This window comes from Aulostomus chinensis, chromosome 16 (assembly GCF_037954235.1).
Source record: "Aulostomus chinensis isolate RoL2024-O1b breed Wild chromosome 16, RoL_Achi_v1.0, whole genome shotgun sequence".
In the NCBI taxonomy this organism is placed as follows: domain Eukaryota; kingdom Metazoa; phylum Chordata; class Actinopteri; order Syngnathiformes; family Aulostomidae; genus Aulostomus; species Aulostomus chinensis.
Genome location: NC_141335.1, coordinates 11087607 through 11107660, shown reverse-complemented (window position 1 = coordinate 11107660; position 20054 = coordinate 11087607). Strand labels below are relative to the sequence as shown.

Sequence of the window (20054 nt, the reverse complement as noted above, 5' to 3'; positions counted from 1 at the left end):
CCCCCTTGATTGAAACATTTAGAATTTTTTCCATTAACCCTCATCACTCACAAGAAGACCTCTGCTAAAATGCCTACTTTTACACTTACGCTGTGAACAATTTTGCAATTTGCTGCTGTTATTATCCTAATTTTCTCCAGCAAAAATGAGAGAAAGGCAACGCACATTGTGTGCCCTTTGATTAAGTGCGATGTTTGAATGCGGGCCCTCCACCTTCAAGAGGGATTTGATACTTGAGGGGTTGAAGTGTTTTTGATGGAAACTCCATTAATGATTGATAACAGGAGGAGAGCGGTTAAAAATCTCCCAGCTCCAGCACCATCAATTATTAAACCCTCTCTCCTTGCATTTTGGTGGCACATAAAATATCAGTCACCATCTTGAAATCTTGAGTTGATAATATCTGTCAAAGGCTTTGTATGAATTTCTTCCCCTTCTTCAAACTCTGTGTTCGTTCCCGTGTTGTGCGTCTTAGAGGCGACACATGCAACTGCTGGCATCATGAGCTTGTTAGCTGCTCTCATCAGAGGAGATTAATTAGACAGATTAGGTTATTTGTACTGACTGAATGACATTAAAGAACAGAATTAAAAAAAAAAAAAAGCTTAACTTAGCCCAGTTTAAGCTTGTTTACCACAAACTGTTGCATAACGTGTATCTATTGAATTTGCGGGCCAGTAGTATTGAGTAAGAAGATTCTGATACTGATCATGCAAAATATATATTGGAGATTTTTCATCACTGACAGTCAGAAATAAACTTTGTTGTCCAAATAGTGGACATTGCACTGAGTAGTGATATCAGAGCACATATTGTTAAAATGAAAATACTGGAATTTGGGGGTAATGCTGTTCCCAATAATAAAGAGTAAAAGTAATAAAATTGATGGATCGGCTAATTTTCTCTGTGCAATGATCCCAGTTAATGTTGTTATCAAAAACTAATTATAATGTTTTTCTTTATGACAAAGACATGCAGCTACGTTACTGTTTAAAAATAAACTTTATTGTCTAAAATTACAACAGTGTACTGACATAATGATCTTTCATGGGAATTTAGTACTTGTAAATTATCCCAATTATCTTTTTCTAGATTAAGTTCTGTTAAAAATGGTCATATTATCAGCCACACAGTTAAATCAGTCTAGCTCCAGTGTTATATTGCCTATACAAAACATTAAACAGCCCATCTTCCCTTAGCTTAATGCTAACACATTGCTGCTCTCCCGCAGATGTGAGCTTTATCCCCATGTAGGTGTGCCACATGCTAGCTGACTTAACAGCCACAATGATTCAGTTTGTGTTTATGGTGAGAATCACACACACTCTGATGCTGGTGCGTCACAGTTGAGGATGTTGAGCTCCTGAGTGGATGTTTGAAGTGATGCTGGAGATTCGTGTCAACCAGTGTACAAGTGCGTGTCAGCGTAGCAGTAGAAGTTCTCCGGAGCTGAGTGCTGATTTGAGCTCCATCGAGACGAACTGACAGGCCTGCAGGGTTTGTGTCATCGCCAAGGTTCCCATCAGTCCTTGCAGAGGGAATTCTCTCAGAAAGAGCCACTGTACTTCCCGCACAAGAGACCTGATTAAGTCTTTGATACTGCATGTGGCAGCCACAGAGCAGAGCAGCTCGGCCACTCTGCTCAAAGTGCTTGGAGGCTGCTCCCAGGCACGCGAGGGAAGGTATTCACTCTAAGTACGCGTCAGAGGCTTTCATTGGCTCACGTAAAAGTAGAGAATGCCTGGAAGCGTTTCTATTTGATGGTGCTTTTCTGTGTTTGCGTCATCTGAGTGACACCCTCATTTACTTGTGTCAATATTTCTAGTTGCTCATCATCGACTACAAATGTAGCCCTACAGCACTCTTTCTGCCGCTCTGTACTCATTTCCCCAACCTCAGGATGAGCTGAGAAAACTTAAGGATGTACAGAAAAGCTGGGTTTACATGCACACTGTCGCTGAATGAAGAGCAATGGTTTACAGGTGATCTAATCAGGTCTGATGTACACATTTACAGACGTGTTCAATCAAAATAACGTGTGTGGAAATCTCTCATCTGTTCAGCATTTTAGCTGCTGTTACTATGATGATCTGTTCTTACTGTTGTCTGTCAGACCCAGATTAGTAAATTGGCTCAAATTACCCATGCTATCTTGAAATGTCAACCTATCAGAAATGCAAACGTTAGCTTTTGCGTAATTCGTGGTAACATCAAAATCAGGCCCCTCACGATCACATCATCTCTACTCAAACCCACGTCCATGTTGTGTTATTTTGTTTGAAAAGTTTCATATTTCTCTCTTTTCATCTGTCAAGTTCTCTGATCGTTCTCTAAAAAAATATGAATTAAACACAAGCAGCGGCAGAGTGATTACGAATGAGTACTTTCACTTAACTCGGGCCTTTAAATGACACATTATCAATGATAGCGTCCATGTAAACTCACCTTCTTTAATAAAAAGAAACACCAGTGATGTGATAGCTTTCCTCTCAGGTGCCTCGATCGCTTTGTTTCGTCGTAGCGGCGAAGTAGCGTGCGCTGCCCATCTTGTGTCAACATTGCTGTATTTATATAGGCTGCTTCCTGTCAGCCAGCAGCTCCTGTCCTGAGAGCACCAGGAGCTGCAATAGTGAAGCGGCGTGATTAGATTTACAGATGGAGATTAATGTGAAGCAAGGTAATAGCACAAAGGCATAAATCACGAGGAAGAGCTGGAAGCACTGTGCTTGACCTTTGTGAATGGTGATAATGATGCTAGAGTCAGACACTACTGGGGCTGTAGCATGTGTGTGTGTGTGTGTGTGTGTGTATGTGTGAGTAAAGACAACGCTATCATAAATGCTGAGTTTGGGCGTGTGAAGGAGGGGTTAATAGGTGGAGCGGTCAACGCGGGAGTCCATTTAGATGAAAGGACTTATCAGGTGACAGCATGTATGAAGCTGTCTGGACATTACATGCTACAAAGTGAAGCAAATGACTGAATGCACTCTCTTTGCACACACACTCACACACACACACGTATATATGAGCTGATAACTGGTGCTCAGGCTCTTTCTTTAAGTGGGAAGTGAAACCTGTCTGCCTGTCTGTCTCTCTGTCTGTCCTTGCACTGCAGAGCATCAGCAGGGTTATTAGAGGAGCCCATGGCTGCCACTGATAACGCCTGTACAGGCGCCGCCACTGACAGCACTGCCTTGCCTGCGTGGCAAACACAAGTGGCGGCCTGGCCGGGGGATTACTGCCTGCTGCCATTTCTGCTGATGCCTTTCTTTATGTTATCCTCTCCAGTCAGTTGTGCTGCATTTGAATAACTTGGCTGATGTTGTAGAAACGGAACTCCTCGAAATCTCCACCTGCATACAAATGAAGGCAGGCACACACACACACACACACACACACACACACACACACACACACACACACACACACACACACACACACTTGCCTGAAGTACTCAGACATATCCACACACTTGCCTGATGTTTAAGACATGCATGTCTGTTTTATTTCCACTGGTTTGCTGTGCCACGTACTGGGAGGAGGCACACTGGTGGGTTAGGACTGATGTCTCAAACACACACACACACACACACACACACACACACACACACACACATGCAGAGAGCCTCTTGTTTCTTTAGTGCTACACAGTGGAGCCCTGCTTTGGTAATTGATCCTGTTTGCTACACAGGAGGAGAGAGGGAGGCCCTAAGTGTTGTCAGTTTACTGCATTAATTTTTCAACTGTGGCCAGCGAGGCTGCAGGGATGGAGGAGGGGCCCACTACTGTACCTAGTACTGCTGCTTTGTCTGCAGTTACATGGCTGTTTGTAGGGGCTCAGTCCAAACTGAATTTCTGTCAGAATCAATTAGATTTCATCAGTCCGGGCCTCCTTGCTGCTCATCTTCTTTCGCTCAAAAATAGCCCTCTGGTGGCTTTTTGCGCTCCTTCTTATGCTGTGTCATGTGTGCAGATGATTATAGGCAGACCTCACTATGTTGCTTTTTTTCTCCTTATCCAAGCTCCAGGCTCTGACTCACTGATGATGTCACCAAACAAGCTCAGAAGGGGGTCTGGGTAGAAATGAAGCTTAAATAAGATCTAAATCTCGTTACATTTCTCCTGTTCTATAATTAGTACCAGTGTTATCACAGTGCTGGTCAGTGGATGCGAAGGACACCACCGAGCAGATTTTTGCTTCCATGAGTCATTAAGAGGTGCTCGTAGTCACAAAGGACGTCACTGCTGACATTTGTTGCACATATGAATCACAATTCTTGCTTTTATTTTCGCAAGGGATGTGTGTGTGTGTGTGTGTGTGTGTGTGTGTGTGTGTGTGTGTGCGTGCGTGTGTGTATGTACATGTGCTTGTGTGCATGTGAGATGTTTTAATTTAGCCTGTCTGGTGCTCATCTTGTTTTTAGGAGATGTAAAGTAGCAAGGCAGCAGCTCATAGTTCTTCACAAATGTCATGCAAATAATCTAAAAATACTTTGTGATGATGCCCTTTGTAAAGCACACTGTGGGAGAGTGAGAAAGGGAGCTGCCTGGGGGCTACGCAAGAGTTAAGCCATGATGGTTGTAATTACGGCACCCACAGAACGGCACACAGGGAGCACCTACGTAGTTAGGATGGGTCACATGCCCCCCTCCTTAGGGATTAATGAAGTGTAACTCTACTCAACTCCCCCGAACGGCACAAGCATTCATTGCTCAGAAGATCATTTAAAGGTGCATTGTGTAACCTTAGAATACGCCGAAGAAATGCAAAAAATAATGCAGCACAGAGTCCGTGCAATTAACTTTACATTCATTCTTCAACCAACCAATGATGAGTCAAAAAAAAAAAAAAGATTTGCAAAACTCGCAACTGTGAGAGCTGGCCAAGATAATGTTATCATATAATCTTCATACCAGCATGTTCATATACAGGTCCACCAACACAAGCGTCACATTCTAGCACAAATTTCAGAATTTTACATCTTAATTGTACTGACAAACAACATAAAGAGGTAATCAAGTCATTAAATACTATAATTTTACAACAGACATGTTTCATGTCCTCATTTTTCCGACTTTTGGCCTTAGATTGTCGTATCAAAGACTTTGTACTGCTAAAGCCCACCCCCCCCCTCCAAAAGAGAAAAGAAAAAGAAAAAAAATTACCCTGATGACATAATCAGAATTATTCATTCAAGCTCTGGAACGATCCCTACAGATCCACAGAGAATATGAAGTAACTGTTTTCATTGGCTGAAAAAACTCCCCATGACAAATAAACTACACATCATGAGTAATATCAGTGGGCTGCAAGAAAACAAGTCTGATGGAAGAAATGAGCCGCAGGATTAAATGTAGAAGTACTGGTTTGTCTGTTCTGGGCTACTGTAGATGCAACAAGGCATTCTCCCTATTTTGATATACTCATGCTAACTGCAACACAACAATTGCATTTCAGACCCACACTGCATAATATTCAAATTCTGCTAAAAGAGCTCTCTAAATCCCAAACACAGCTTCTTTATTTCTCTTTTCATTTCCTCTTTTTACTGTTATTTCGGTTGAAGTTGCATTGATTCATCGGAAGGGTACTCCACTGATGTATCACTGTGTTCATTTAGTTAGTTTGGTTAATTTAGAGGATATATATGTGTATCTTCTTTCTTATTCTGCACAGTCTCCCTTCTTGTCAAAATTTTACCTCTACAATACCCACAATGCAAGAGTTTCAGGCACCTAGCAGTGAATATAACCGCGTAGTCGCTGGCCTAAAGCAGAGATGAGCCCTGGTGAACTCACTTCCTGACCCAAGATCTGTAATTTTCATACGTGATTCAGCCCTAAATGATGTAGTCTCCATTGACATCACAATGTCAGGCCATTTGTCAGACTTCCCCACATCTGCCTGTGGAGCAACAACATGATTCATCCCGCATCAGAATTTCTCAAGATTTTGATGTGTAACATCAGGTTCTCTTTTACATGAAAAGGGGTTCAGTTGCATGGAAAGATAATAATAACCTACAGGAGGGTATGATGCATGGTGTGTGTCAGTAAAGGTTCTCTCTAGATCAGGGGCTCTGAGGTGGTGAGACAGTGCTTGGAATAAGGTCTCCCCATACCCATGTTGTTATCATGTTTTTTCAGTCATATAGACAGTCCCCTATTCAGCAAAGCAAGGTTAAACTCTCAATCCCACTGACCAAATAACATGCTAACACCTGCTAGCCTCTGGCCCAGCTCATGCTGTTTTCGCAATCTGGACGCTTTAAATTTCTGACCTTCACTATCAACATGTCAGCGTTGAGGATGAAAAACAAACTGGATAAATAAAACACAACAGGAACATTGTCTCTGTCCTCTATACTGCTTTGACTACAGCTATCAGAGATTGTCTATAAGCTGAAGATGCTCCACTCTTCTACCCAAAGCTTTGACTGCATTCCTCACGTCAAAAATTAGCAAGACCCAATGAGGAAACTCCTCATTTTCTCGCAGTAGGAACAGCCTCAGTCAGCTTTTAAAAGTAATTTTACTCGTGTCTGGAAAGCTCATGCATAATATGGGTGTGTGCAGTGGAAAAAGGGTTTGATGAAATTGCAGTTTTACATAACTTCAAAGTCACCAAATACTAGAAAACTGTCTCCTGAGTTATTTAGTAGTTTCTTAAACTTGTAAAGTATATAAAATAAATTCTCTTAAAACTATTTCACCAAATCTTGGACCTTTTTTATGTGATATTCTCGTATATAACTGATATCATTTCACCTCCACTCCCTGAGCCTCCCCTGAAACTGTCTTTGGGGAGGTCCAACTCACAGTTGGTCTAGATTTAAGAATGAAATATAAGTTGGTTGAAGAGTCAAATACAAACTCATCATCATGTCACTGTACAACACGGGTATGCCATTTTTAACTGTCCTTTTTGAAGCTTTTCAGAATGCTTGACGTTGATAAAAAATGTGATTTGTCTTTTTTATCGGGGATGAAACCGAGAGAAAACACCATATATCTGCAATACCATGAACGTTTGCTGGAACGCACGAGCAGCACTTCTCACAGTATAATGATATATTGACAGTTCATTTATGCTTGTTCACTCTACCCCCTTAAACCTGACCATTTAACCTCCCCATGGCAACAAACCAAACACCAGCAGAGCCGAGCTATGTGATTTCTGCTTTTGTCGGGTCACACAGGTGAGAGTCGTCCTTCTCCTGGCTCTTTTTTGTCCCATCCAACAGGTGTGTTTTCTCACTCAGGTCTGATTCCTCTCCACCACCTGCCCCCCTCTTCTCTTCTCAACCTCCCACCAGCTTAGCTAGCCAGGACAGGCCTTTTCTCCTCTCAAAAACCATGATTGCATTCTTGAGCTATTCCACCCCCTCCTTCAGAACAAGAGCCTCTGCATCTCTCTCCCTTTCAAGTAGAGGCTGCTGGGCCGCGTTTCCCCCTTTGAAGATGTAATCTCAGAAAACACAGAGACATCTCCTGGATTATCTTAAATGTCTTCAGTGTGTCAACAGCCTAGCTCTGTTGCAAAGCAGCGCCGGGCTGTTTAAGGGGTCGACTGTGATGACAGCCGAGGAAAATGCCACACCGCAGAGGTAATCACGGGGTCAACTCAGCCGATTCCATTCAGGGCCAAACTCCCACTGTTAGAAGTGGATGATAACAGACACAATGAAATGATGTATTTCCCCATGTGGCAGCACGGTGTTTACAATCAAAGGTAATAGCAGGCAGTGAAGCGCTCAACAACAGATGGTGTTGGAGGGCGAGGTTCAATTATGTCATGGCATTTTCTAAAATGTTATGAAAATCAGAGCCGTGCAACATCATAACTAAGCACACAAGCAAAGATGAAGAGCATCATTGAGTAGTCACAAGAGGGAGAGTTACTATACACCAAATTAGAGGCACATAAATGGCCGCTCTTTTAAAAGGATCTTGACTTTGTAATCATATCAGATGTTATCGGGAGGAGACTTTAGGAAGGGTAAGTGCTCAGAAACTAAATCAGAGAGAGGCTGCCTAGGGAACATGTTGTTATCATAATTACCTGCTGAGCGATGACTGGAGAACCAGTGTTGATGTTGACGCCGAGCTGCCCTCTTCTCTCCCCGACAAGGCTGTCTTGTGTGGGCTGCCGCCTGCTTCGACATCTCTTTGTGCTCTGTTCTCTCTGTGTTTTCTTTCTCTTTACAGCCAGGAACACAGACTGCAGGCCAAAAGCACAAATATTGTTTTGGTGAGATCTGGCTCGGAGATCCAGCTCAGACTTGCGTCAGTGTGTACGTGCGGGTGCTGGCAGGCTCAGGGGCTGCTCCCAGGAGCCGCCGCGAACTGGAGACCTCATTTTCTCTGTTTCAAACAACGGCCTGCTCCCGCTGAAGCTGAGGGCCTGCCTGCATGGGTTTTTATTACAAATGATCTGTTTGAATGAAATGCAGCCCCAGCCTCCGCACTGTTGGCATTTAAACGGGAGGAAATAACAGATGATGATATCAGAGCGAGGAGAGAGTGAAGGAGAGGTGGAGAGCGCTTGAGGAGGAGTTCACTTGACCTGTTTGTTTTGGTAAAATGGTATTCCTCTGCTAATTTCCTCCTGATCAGTATCTGACAGCTCATGGTAACATGTTTTATCTTGGCTTCTCTCTGCTCACTGAGCCAATCGATTTCTCTGCTGCTTTAAATTGCATTCTCTGATTTTTAGCGGTCTTCTGTTTGCATAGAGGTAATCAATTACATATATTAGCCTACCACGTTTAGCTTGAGATGGACTTCTTCTCTTCCTCTCCAGACACTGCTGCAAAGTCTCGCCCTTTCCTCTTCCACCTAACATCATTGACTGGTGTTTGCCATGTTGGGGGGCATTGATTTTTACTGCTCTCTCTCTCTCTCTCTCTCTCTCTCTCTCTGGTTTAACAACTGATGAGTTGTGTTAAGACACCCAGGGACAGCCCTGCCTCTTGTAGGGAGATGAGGTTTGCTTTTATAGCCCTTCTGCTTCCTCATCCTTGTGGTGATAAGGTATATATATGTATGAATACGTTCGTCCGCATGAGTTGAGCAGCCACCTGAGACAAGGATTCCCTCCATGAAGCTAAAGTAAACCTGGTGTTAAGAGCTTTTAATAGGCAAACTTCGGCTTTGTCATCACCAGCACTTGAATCAGTTTTTTCCCCTCAGTGAGCGAAGAGACAGATTAGCAGGATTTAAGTTTTAACGATTCTGAAGCGACAGTATAGAGAGTTGACACAGAGTTTAAGGTTGACAAGAATTTTTAGTCCGTCTGATGCTCCTATACCCCCCCCCCCCCACACACACACACACACGCACACACGCTCCAAAGTCGTGGATACAATCCTTATTTAGCATGATTAGTTTCTTAGAGGATTTTTTTTTCTTTTACCGCCAGCTCTTATAACCAGGATGACAGAGGCGGGGGAGAAAAAGAGGAGGAAAAAAAACTGCAGAAGCTAGTAAGAAGCACTCAGGCTTTCACTGTAATATTCACCACATTATTAAGGAACACATTGCTTTGTGCCGTGTTGCGCTCAACACCATCTGTAGTGTGCTGCTCAAGTGGTAGCAATTTTCTTGTAGTCTGGTGTCTCTTGTGCGGCACTACAAGTGAAACTCAATTGCAGACCTCCGCTCCATGTTCTAGTGCATTTAGTTTCTCATAAAGCTTTGCATTCTTCAGTGATTGCTCAGCCACAGTTTCCAGCGTGTGGAAATGCACCGGTGTATCAGTTGTTGGATGCCTCTTCAAAGCTTGATGTCACTGCAAAATACGAGAGGAAGGAAATCTGGACAAATATTGCTCTTAAACCCGACTGACGATCAAAACCAACTTCATAAATGTGGAATTAGAACATTTCAGAGCTGAATGTATGGCCAAGTTAACAATGGGATGTGCTCTCTCTTTATCTGCCCACACACACTTTTAAGAGGGTCCATTGGTGCATGTTATAGCAGGGTAATATCAACCTAATAGGCTTACCTGTCAGCACCGTATGGGACGTCGACCCTGTAAATCACATTTGTCTGCGACACCTGCTCGCCTCCCTGCGTATTTATGGCTCTCTCCTCCCTCCGCCCTGTCCTCTTCTTTTTTTGGACTCGGTCCAAAACCAACCCCTCTTCCCACAGTATGTTCTTCAGTATGGTCCTTTCCTCTCTGTGGGATTATATGAACGAGCATGAAATATATCTTGTGGGCCCCCACCATGGTCACACCCTGTCTGTTCAAAATGTCCATGTATTGTTTTCTCGCTATCAGTAGGAAATTGATTTTGTCTTGAGGAGACAACACCTTCAGGTTCTGCCATGTTTGATGAAAGCTGCAACAATGAATAGATTAGGCGATATTCACTTAAGATGAATAGTGTTACCGCCTTAAATTCATCACAACATGAGCCAACATCTGTCACGTCACCTCTGTCTCAGACTAAAGTTTTAAAATAAATATTTTCAGTGTTTTAGATTTATTTGGATTATTGACCCATCAGTGTACATGTGTTCCGTAAGAGAACTATTCAGGAAGTACTACATTATCTTACATTACTGAGGTTTTTGTAGTTTAAACCAGTTTTTGGCAGTCAGGCAGTGCAGTCAACCAATAAAGGGGCTGCTGGTATAGTTCCCCGTGTTGCCTCCAGCTACTGGACATCCATACAGATGTGTACCCTTGTGCCCCCTTTCATCACAAGGGGCACCTGCTCTTGAGGGGTGATTAGCAGGGCACAAAACTCCTCACCAGTTGAATAGATGTGGCTCCTGCGAAGGAGGAAGCACCTGGCCGCCCACGGTTCCACCCAAGATCGGCGTAGGGGGCAGAGCAAAACAACTAAGATTGCAACTGGGGAGAAAAATGGTGTACAAAACATTTCCAAAAAGTAGTTTTCATGGTAGAATGCTCCAAAACAAGCACAAATAAAAACGTGCACTCTCCTCATAACCCCGCCACCAACCAGTTGGTGACCATGAGATGAGGGTCGCAATTCCCAGGTTGAGAACCTCTATACCAAATCCTCACAGTGTTGTCCTAGAAGTTCCTTCCAGTGTAACTAATATCAGATCTCTTCCCTTTCCACATACTTTTGTGTGGTTGTAAGTTACTGGCCAAATTGTCTTTGAGTCTTGTTGGAGGTGCCAAGACATACTCTAAATCTTGGAAAATGTCCACCAGGGTAGCTTGAAACAGAGGAAACTCGGGTGCGCTCGCGGTAGAGAATGTAAAGTGAGTGAAGAAACAAAAGGGGGAATCAGAACAGAATGAAATGTGATGCAAAGGACTTATATCTATACCATATCATATCACATATAGCAACAATTACATGCAGTGTTAACTTACAGTTTTATTGGCACTCAACTTTCTCATTTTATGTTGTAATATCAGGCCCATGTGGTAATTTGTCCGTTTCCACTATGAATACAAGTGACTTATAGGTGATGAGCTTGTAGGCTAATCCCAAATTTACTGAGAGTGTGCCGGGCTGCCGCTGGTTTTGTATCAGCATGTAAAGGGCGTAGCGAAGCAGCGAGGAGAGACTAAGTGAGGTGTATTAGGGCAGTGAATCTCGCTGCTCTGTGTGTAATGGACTCAGGATGAGGCTGACCAAGCGCTGGGCTGCTGATAACCTTTAGGAAGGACATTGTTCCTGTGCGGTGGGTTGGTGGGTGGTGGGGGTGTACAGGACTGCAGTATACAGTCACAGCAGTGTGATGGGTGGTGCAGTTGTTCACCGGTTCATTGGCTGTTCGGCAGGGTTAGGAGGGAGAGTAAATGGAGCAGTATAGCAAACTCTCTCATGGCTTCCTGCATACATTTTTCAACACAGGGCGTATTTCTCTGTGATACATTTGTCCTCTGTCTGAACCAGGTTCTCCCTGGCATTCCATTAAAAGACATTTAACAGCCCTTTCTTCTGTCTTCCTTCCCCTCAGATCACCACTTTGAGGTGGGGTCAGCGAGGGACCGTGTGTGAGGAATACATGAAGGGCGGGGTAGGGAGGGAGCGGCGACCACAGCGGCAGTACCTCCAAGGTCACACAGGTAATTTTTTTTCTTTTACTGAACAGCTCAGTGAGTGTACAAACTCTTTCGGTTCAGACCTGGCATTTTTTGTTTTTTTTTTCTGACATGCAGAGCAGACTTGGCACGCAAAGGCAAAGTGAGCAAGTAATGTGGCTGGTTTTGATTGGACCCTCCTGGGCTGGCGGCCGGGGAGGGACTGAGCAGTGTGCAGCTGCTGTTTATGAGGAGCTGTGCAGGATCCTGTTTGGCTCTGTCTAAAAAAACCCAGCCAGTCCCTGCCGAGAAGCCTGTGGCCAGTGTCAATACATGGAGAACAGAACCATGATGCTATGATTCAAAAAAGCCTTTGTTTCCACAATTCATTTTTTTCGTTTTATATTGAACGCTTGGCAGATGCAGAACTAGAATACAACAAAGCATCGTTCATTTATACAGGTTTCTAGAGACAATGTAAACGCATCCCTGACTGTATAATTACAGTTAAACCACTTAAACATCAGTTCACATTGTTCTAATCTCAGTTTAGTTGTTGTCTGCACCAATGACATCGAAACAATTGTGTTCCATTCAAATCAAAATAATGATGAAGTCACAGTCATCATGATGCAGATTCCAGCAAATGCTCTGTCACATCTCACCACAAGACCGTAAGCAAACAACCTTTAAAATGCTTGTTTTCTGAAGAGTTTGGGTTGGATCAACTTCAGCGAAGCCCCCTTCCCGCTGCCCAAAACAAATACTAACACTTGCAAACATCTGGCTTTTGTCTGCAGTGGGAACAGGTTTAATCTGCATTCACTCCTGGGCCGAATGACGGCAATAGAAGCGAGCATTCATTGACTTGGATCAACATTTATGTGAACACAAGATCTTGGTGAATACAGTAATTTGCGGCCCACTTCTGGCAGGAACTTGTTAGACTTTTTGTCAATTCGTCCATGAATGTAACTTGTCTGCTTTCAAGCAGCCCTATTAAATCTCTCATTTTACCCAGTTTGGGTAGCGATACACCAGGAGGTTCAAGCAGGTTTGCCCAGGTTTAAAACACCTGCATGGACTTGGAAATGTGCGATGGGTTTGACATGGTAAACCTCGAGCTGGAAAAGACTGATGACCTTTGATCAAAATAAAACCTGATACTGTGAAGATTTTTGTTGTTGTTGTTAATTCAGTGAAAATAGTCATGCGCACAGTTTCTGTAATGAACCTGAACCTGAAAGTTAGTTATCTTAAAAGCAGGTCCAGCGGGGTGCAGAACTCTGCCAGCCAGATGGAATTTACAGTCTCCTTTGCTGCACCTACTGTACTTTACGCTTTGCTACCAGGGATTAAGAATGGGGATTGGGGTGTGAGGGGTGGGTGTATATAATAAATAAATAAAGTGCTGGTTAATCTTCCTTAGTGCAGTGTGTGTGTGTGTGTGTGTGCGTGTGTGTGTGTGTGGGCATGCATGCGTGTGTGTGTGTGTGTGTGTGTGTGTGTGTGTTGAGCAATGCCACCGACCGGGGAACATCTGCCTCGCACACAAACACACACACTTGCACATGTATACGCAGTCAGACAAACACAGATACCGTCCACACATGCACGGCTAGCAGGGATCAGCCAAAGCGATTAGCGCACGGACGTCAGAGCAAAGAAAGCGACAGGTTTAGCGCGTACACACACACACACACACACACACACACACACACACTATGACTATCAGCAGAGATACAAGCAGTGCAGAGTGAAAGAAAGAGATGCTGCCAGCCGACAGAACAGAGCTGCAGAGATGTGACAGCACATGACGGCAGACACATGAAAGTACAGGAAGACAAGTTTTACTGGGTTTTTCTGCTGCTGTCGTCCTGCATTCATCTCGCCCCTGTATCCATTGGCTCACATCTTTTCTTTCTTTTTTTCCCCCTCTCTCTCTCAAATTAACACATACACAACGTACCAACATTTGATCAAACAACTGTGCAATTGAGGGAGAATTTGGCCAGACAGCGAGCCAGGATGAGTAATGTAGAGCTCCTCTGGCTTAATTTGTTTAGAAAGCCTATCAACGCCGCAAACACGTTACAGACTGTTGCCGTTTACAGCCCGGCGTTTTCCCTGCAGCTTTAATTGGATGCATTTTTAATGTTAGCACCACATAGTGTAGCCACTGTTGACACAGAACACTGCGGCCGTTGTGAGGCGATGGAGTCGAGATTGAGGAGAGTCATTGTGCGTCTGTGTTTGTGTATTGGATTGTGTTATGGTTGGGTTGAACACTGTGCTGCCTGTTAGCGTGTCCACCTATTCTTAGTCGACTACGTTAGCGAAGGTGTTGTTTTCTCTCTCTTTTAGCCGTCTGTCCAAAAAAAGCGTACGCATGTCAATTCCTCGAGGGGATATTAAACTGTACTTAAACTGAGCTTCGGGAAAACAACCTCATCAAGATGCCGTCAGGTGCAGTAAAAGGGTTATCCTTAAAATGTCAGTCACTCAGACAAGCACTCATTTATATTGGGTTATTATGTAAGATGAGATCATAAAATCTTGATTTGTGATTCCTGCAAGAGTGAGACCGATACATATCCCGGTGGCCGATATCAGCTGGGTCTCTTTTTGCGTATATGTTGTTTTTTATTAGCTGAGATTAAAACAATTTTTTTAGATAACTAAAGGCAGATACTGAAGTTTCCTATGTCAGTGCAGGTATGTCATTTTGGAAAATAAAGTTTTTTTTTAAACTGTAAAACATCCTCCATCACATATCTTTGCCCTAAGTATTTTTAATAACTACCTTTGAGGGATTACTTAAAAAAAAATCAGCTAAAATCTTGGTTTTTGTCATTTTATTTCACTCCCCAATACCCCCCATCAGCCCAAAAATCCAGTGTTGGTCAAACTCTCGTCATGAAGTAAAAAAAAAAAAAAAATTATTTACATTTTTAGCTGATATCAGAATTTCTATGCTTCCCAGTATCAGCTGCTAAAGTCCTGTATCAGTCCAACCCTCGTTAGTCCTCAGTAGTCCTGCAGTCGTAGTGAACCTGTCAGTCCACTATTTTATTTCTTGGGTTGGGCTTCGTCTGTGCTTTTGTCTTCGCCCCATTGCCACTTGGTAGATAAAGAAAATGATGTCATAGCCTCGAGGGATTAGCTCACACCAAAGGAATCGGCGTCCCATTCCCAGCCTCCTTTTTTCATTCTCATCCGTTTCATTTTTAGTTCTTCTTTTATTGCGATTTTTTTTCTTTTAAATTATGCCTTAGCGGATGCAAGCGTCATGTAAAGTTCATAGAACCTCTTACTGATCTGCAGCATTGCAGGCATCTAAATTCACAGTGTTGGGTGCGTATCACGAGAGTCCTTCCGCTTCAAGACTACTATTCAAGTATTTTTAGCAATTAATGGTTAACTTGCCAATGTTTAATCACTTGTTTTGGCAAAAGCTACACAGTGTCACGTCATGCCAATAGAGCCGTTTGAATATGAGAGATATCAATAGTGCAATAACAGAAAATATGTGAGTTTTACCTCGGGGTTCTTCATCTTAGAAGATATTCAAAGAACTCAAATGTGTATTTTTAATCTTCACTGGTGATTTTCATTGTTCATCATCTTAAAGACTATTTTTCTGGAGCTGGTCTGCTTGGATTGTGCACTGCATCTCACAAACAAGCGAAGGTATAAAATGGTGCGAGTGGGAGGATGAGAGAGAACATTGTCTTCTTATTTTCAGCTTAGGGACAGAGCAGAACAGGTTGTGTGAGGATACTTGCTATCCTTAACAATGTCTAACGCCGCCTCTGGGCCACCTTTACTCCTCTGATGCGGCTGAGAGTTGTGCTTTGCAGAGGAGTCGAGATATTTGCAGCACATTCCTCTGCGTTTGATGGCCGTCCTTCTACACTGTAATTAGCTTCATGTTTTGACATAATGAATGCTGTACACCTTATATAATATACAGTTTCTGGGATGGATTTAGACACTTTCACTGTCCTTTACTCAATTATGATTCATTACACTTAATAAGTACCCACGTGAATTAGGTGTGATATGAAAATAGATGAGGATGCAGTTGCAGGGTCCTGATTTTTTTTTAGTTTGAAGTGATATTCTGGTTTCCTACAATTTTCGTCTTTACTTCTGAGTTCGACCATCATACCAATAGATATTAACGAACCTACTGCTACACAATTAATCGATCCATTATTTTAAATGAAATATTTTGGCGCATCAGATATCTCCTGCTTTTATTAAAAAATTATTATAAAAAAACAAACAAACAAAAAAGCGTCTTAGTTCAATCTAGATCCCCAGAAAGAAGAAGAAAAAAAATCAGTTGTCATTTCAAACAGATTTTTCAATGTAAATTAAAACAGTGATGCACAAATTAACATTCACACTAATATTATAGCTCAGTATCAGTCAAAATAATCACATTTAGATGTTGTTTTTTTTGTGCGCAGCCACATAACAAACACAGGGGCGCGCAGTGGCAGAAACATCTCCCCGGGGAAAAATGTTTCTGAAGTATTTTCTTGACAGACAATGAAGAAACAAACAGTTTCCTCGGCAGAAAACATTCTCTAACTTGCCTAAATAAAAAAATACCACAAGGTGCAGACAAAGTGGGCTCTTAAAGGGAACGGAGGACGGCTCTGATTGGTTATGACCAAAACACAACTACTCCACAAGAACAGTCCGATAGAAAAAGAACCTGATCAGCAATTCCACAACTGTTGTGAAAAGGCCTCCTTCTTTTTTTTCCCCCTGTGTAATTGTGAGTTATTGCTGACATTTTGGTTGCAATCACGTTTGCTTTTTCGCTTCGATAATCAGGTTTGCCCGTTGGCTTGTTTAGAAATGTTCCATCATGACATTGTTTTTATAACTAATTGCAATTCAGACTAAACTAGCAAAGGTAAACAAAAATTTTCTTTTGAAATTCTCCAAACGTTAATGTCTGTGATGACATCACTCTTGATACACCACCATCTTTGTGTGGCGGTCAGTCCACGATGTTATCCATCACCGGGTCTCTGTCTGGCATCGTCAATTACCCAGAGGAAAACAACATTAGAGGCCTGAATGGGACACAGAGCCGTGGCAGGCCTGACATGGTTGTGTTATATGATTACACAACCTGTTGGCTGTCCGCCTGTCAAGTGTCTCCCAGCTCTGATGAATGGCTGTAATATGCTGCGCATCACAACACGCCACGCCACACACTCATTAATGGCTTCTCATAATGCCTGGGATGTTCCTCCAATGCTGCTGCAAGACTAACAGAGAAAGAGACAGGAAGAGAGAGGGAAGGGGAGGGGGGGGGGGGTTGTTAGTTGTAGTGCAGGAGCGAAGGGTGAGAAATGGCGTTTATGAGTACTCCGAGCTTGCTTCCGAGTCACCATTCAAGGCAGTAAACAAAAGAAACACCATGTCCTCATTTGAATAATTTCACAAATGGTGCGGCAACACGCCAGGAATGAATCAAGCAAGGATGACAGAAAAGGCTGCGATGAAAATAAAGCGAGATGCAAGAATTATTACTTTTAAAAGTGCTACACATATGCTGTTCAATTAGATACATTCTTGTCCATCTGTGGCCTATTTGCATAGATTATGAAACATGTGTGCAATGCAGCCTATACGCCAGTGTGTGAGAACATTACAATAGAGACGCTTGAAGAAAGGGGATTGAATCTGTCGTCTGTCGGATGCCATCTGAAGCTTATCTGATTGCTCTTTCTTTCAGTGAATTAGGAGACACACTATTCCAGATCCTCCAAACTACTCGAATCGCAGCTTTAACAAACAGATTTGATTCTTGCGGAGGCTTCTCTCCGAGAGGTTTAGAAGGGTTGAAAATTGTTCTGAATGAGCCGTTTTCAAAGATGAGTGAGATGCTGGGTACCGGTGGATGTAGCGGCCGTACGGAGAGTGTCTGGAACCTCCTGGAGCATCTTTACTTTGGCTATTAGCAGTTTTGTCGGCTTGTTTGTGCGAAATGTCTCATTTACAACTGTGCTCCTTCTCCTCTTGATGCAGCGAGGGATCGTGTTGAACACTGTGTTTTAGGGATGGGATGGGAAACATTCCAATATATCATCTAACTGTGATATTGTATCATGGATTTTTTTTTTCCTTAAATATCAAAGCTTTTTTTTCTTTTGCTGTCCAAACTAGTGCTATGTAATATCAAGATATTAATCTCTGTCCCAAACCTTGTGTGTAATTGTGTAACTTGACTACAGCAAAAACTAGAAAACAATCTCAGTCTGCATAACTACGCCAAGGAAGCTACAGATCCAGCGTATCGGCATCGTATCGTCCTAATTTGCTCCCCCCCCCCCCCCCCCCCCAAATGCCAAAAGCAGTTCTTTCATATCACCGCTCCAGAACAGGATCCATCTCATCTCCTGGAGCTTAATACTGATCCCTCTACTTAAGATACACGGCCTCAAGGAATTTCATACAAATTTGCTCAAACTTTTCGGGGATGTCAATAATGTTTCTTCAGGCTCACAGAAATCCAGAAGGTCCAGAAAAATGTCACTACATGTATATCCTGCAAATGGTCCAGAACTGCTTCGAGGATTCAGGATCTACAATCGGATCCGGGTCACTTCCTTAATTTCTTCATTTATTCTTTGTCGTAGTCCCCATCTTTGCACCAAATTCCCTGAAAACCCCCTCTTTTGGTTTTTGAGATTGAAAAAAACAAACAAACAAACAAACAAACAATCCACAAGGGCACTCTGTAGTCACCAGACCTCAGCCAAAGCACAAAAAAAATGCAGTTTTGATATATTAAACTTTAAAAAGTAGCCACGGACCAAATATAATATGATACAATACTTCTTTCTCCATACCACACCCTTCAACAAGTACAGTGAAAAACAGCCTGGTAGATTTGCATTATCAGAAGTAATAAAGTAATAATACTGACGATTTTGGTCACTAAATTCATTTCCACTGGAAACCTCATGCTGACTCGCGTGATTACATTTTTTCCCCTTCCCATCATTCTGTCACAAAACATCTTTGAGAAGCAAAATTCAAAACGGTATGCGTTCTACCTCAGTTACCTTCGATTCACAACTGATGAGAGCCAAAATTCAAACTGAACATAAAACCCACTGTACCTTGTGTGTACCTGCAGCGTAAATGTGAGCGAGGATGAGACAACCCGACTATGTCAGTGTTTTCTCTCTCCCTGCTCGAGTTTCTCAGTTTGAAATGCAACACCTGCAGATGTGTCTTGTAAAGTGTAGCCCCCAGCCTCTCTCCCATTCAGAGGGGACCATTGAAACAAAGCAATTAAAGTAGCTTTCTTCATGGGGTAAAGATCTGCTGCGTGTGTGTGGGTGTGTCTTGCTTTTGCGAGAGTGTGAATTACTCTCTATTGTTTTAAAGTCTACACATTTAAATCCAAAAGTCCCCCCCCCCCCCAAAAAGATCGACATTCCACCAAAGAATCGCGCCAATCAAAACACCAGCCATTCTGTCATATCCAAGTCTGTTTAAATATAGAGGTTAGAGGTCACTGACAACCTGTTGACACAGAGCAGATTTATGCAACATGCGCTCACGCAGCCACCCTTGCAAACACACACACACACACACACACACATATACACACACACACACACACACACTTAGGCAGCCACAGCCCAGCTTTTGGCACAGCACACTGCAGCAGTGGTTTCTTGTTGCTGCTGATCTTTGGGTCCTTCCAGCTCCAGATACCAGAGCCGGAGTTATTCTCCGCTCCGCTCCCTGACCCTCCTAATTGAGAACGGCTGTGGTTGAGCTAAACAGACAGAGAGTGGGAGAGGGTGAGAGCCGAATCTCGTGCAAGAGAAAGAGAGAGCGCGAGAGAGAGAATGTAAGAACAAAAGAACGAGTAAATGAAAGGAGCAAAAGAGCCGGGGCCAGCGTTGGTCAACTGGAGGATGTGCTCAACAGTTGGCCTCATTACAAACACCCGAAACTCCTCACTCTACACCAAATGCAGCTTTATGATAGC

The 20054-nt window shown here is 43.0% G+C and overlaps 1 protein-coding gene across 4 annotated transcripts in view; it reads left to right on the top strand.

Moving 5' to 3' along the window:
• Positions 1-20054, top strand: part of zmiz1a (zinc finger, MIZ-type containing 1a) — a 111516-nt gene that overhangs the window by 17383 nt on the left and 74079 nt on the right. For all 4 annotated transcript variants that reach the window (XM_086180274.1, XM_086180276.1, XM_086180273.1 and 1 more), the window contains exon 2: positions 11956-12064. The gene's annotated coding sequence lies outside the window, so the exon portion shown is untranslated. The remainder of the gene's footprint in view (positions 1-11955; positions 12065-20054) is intronic.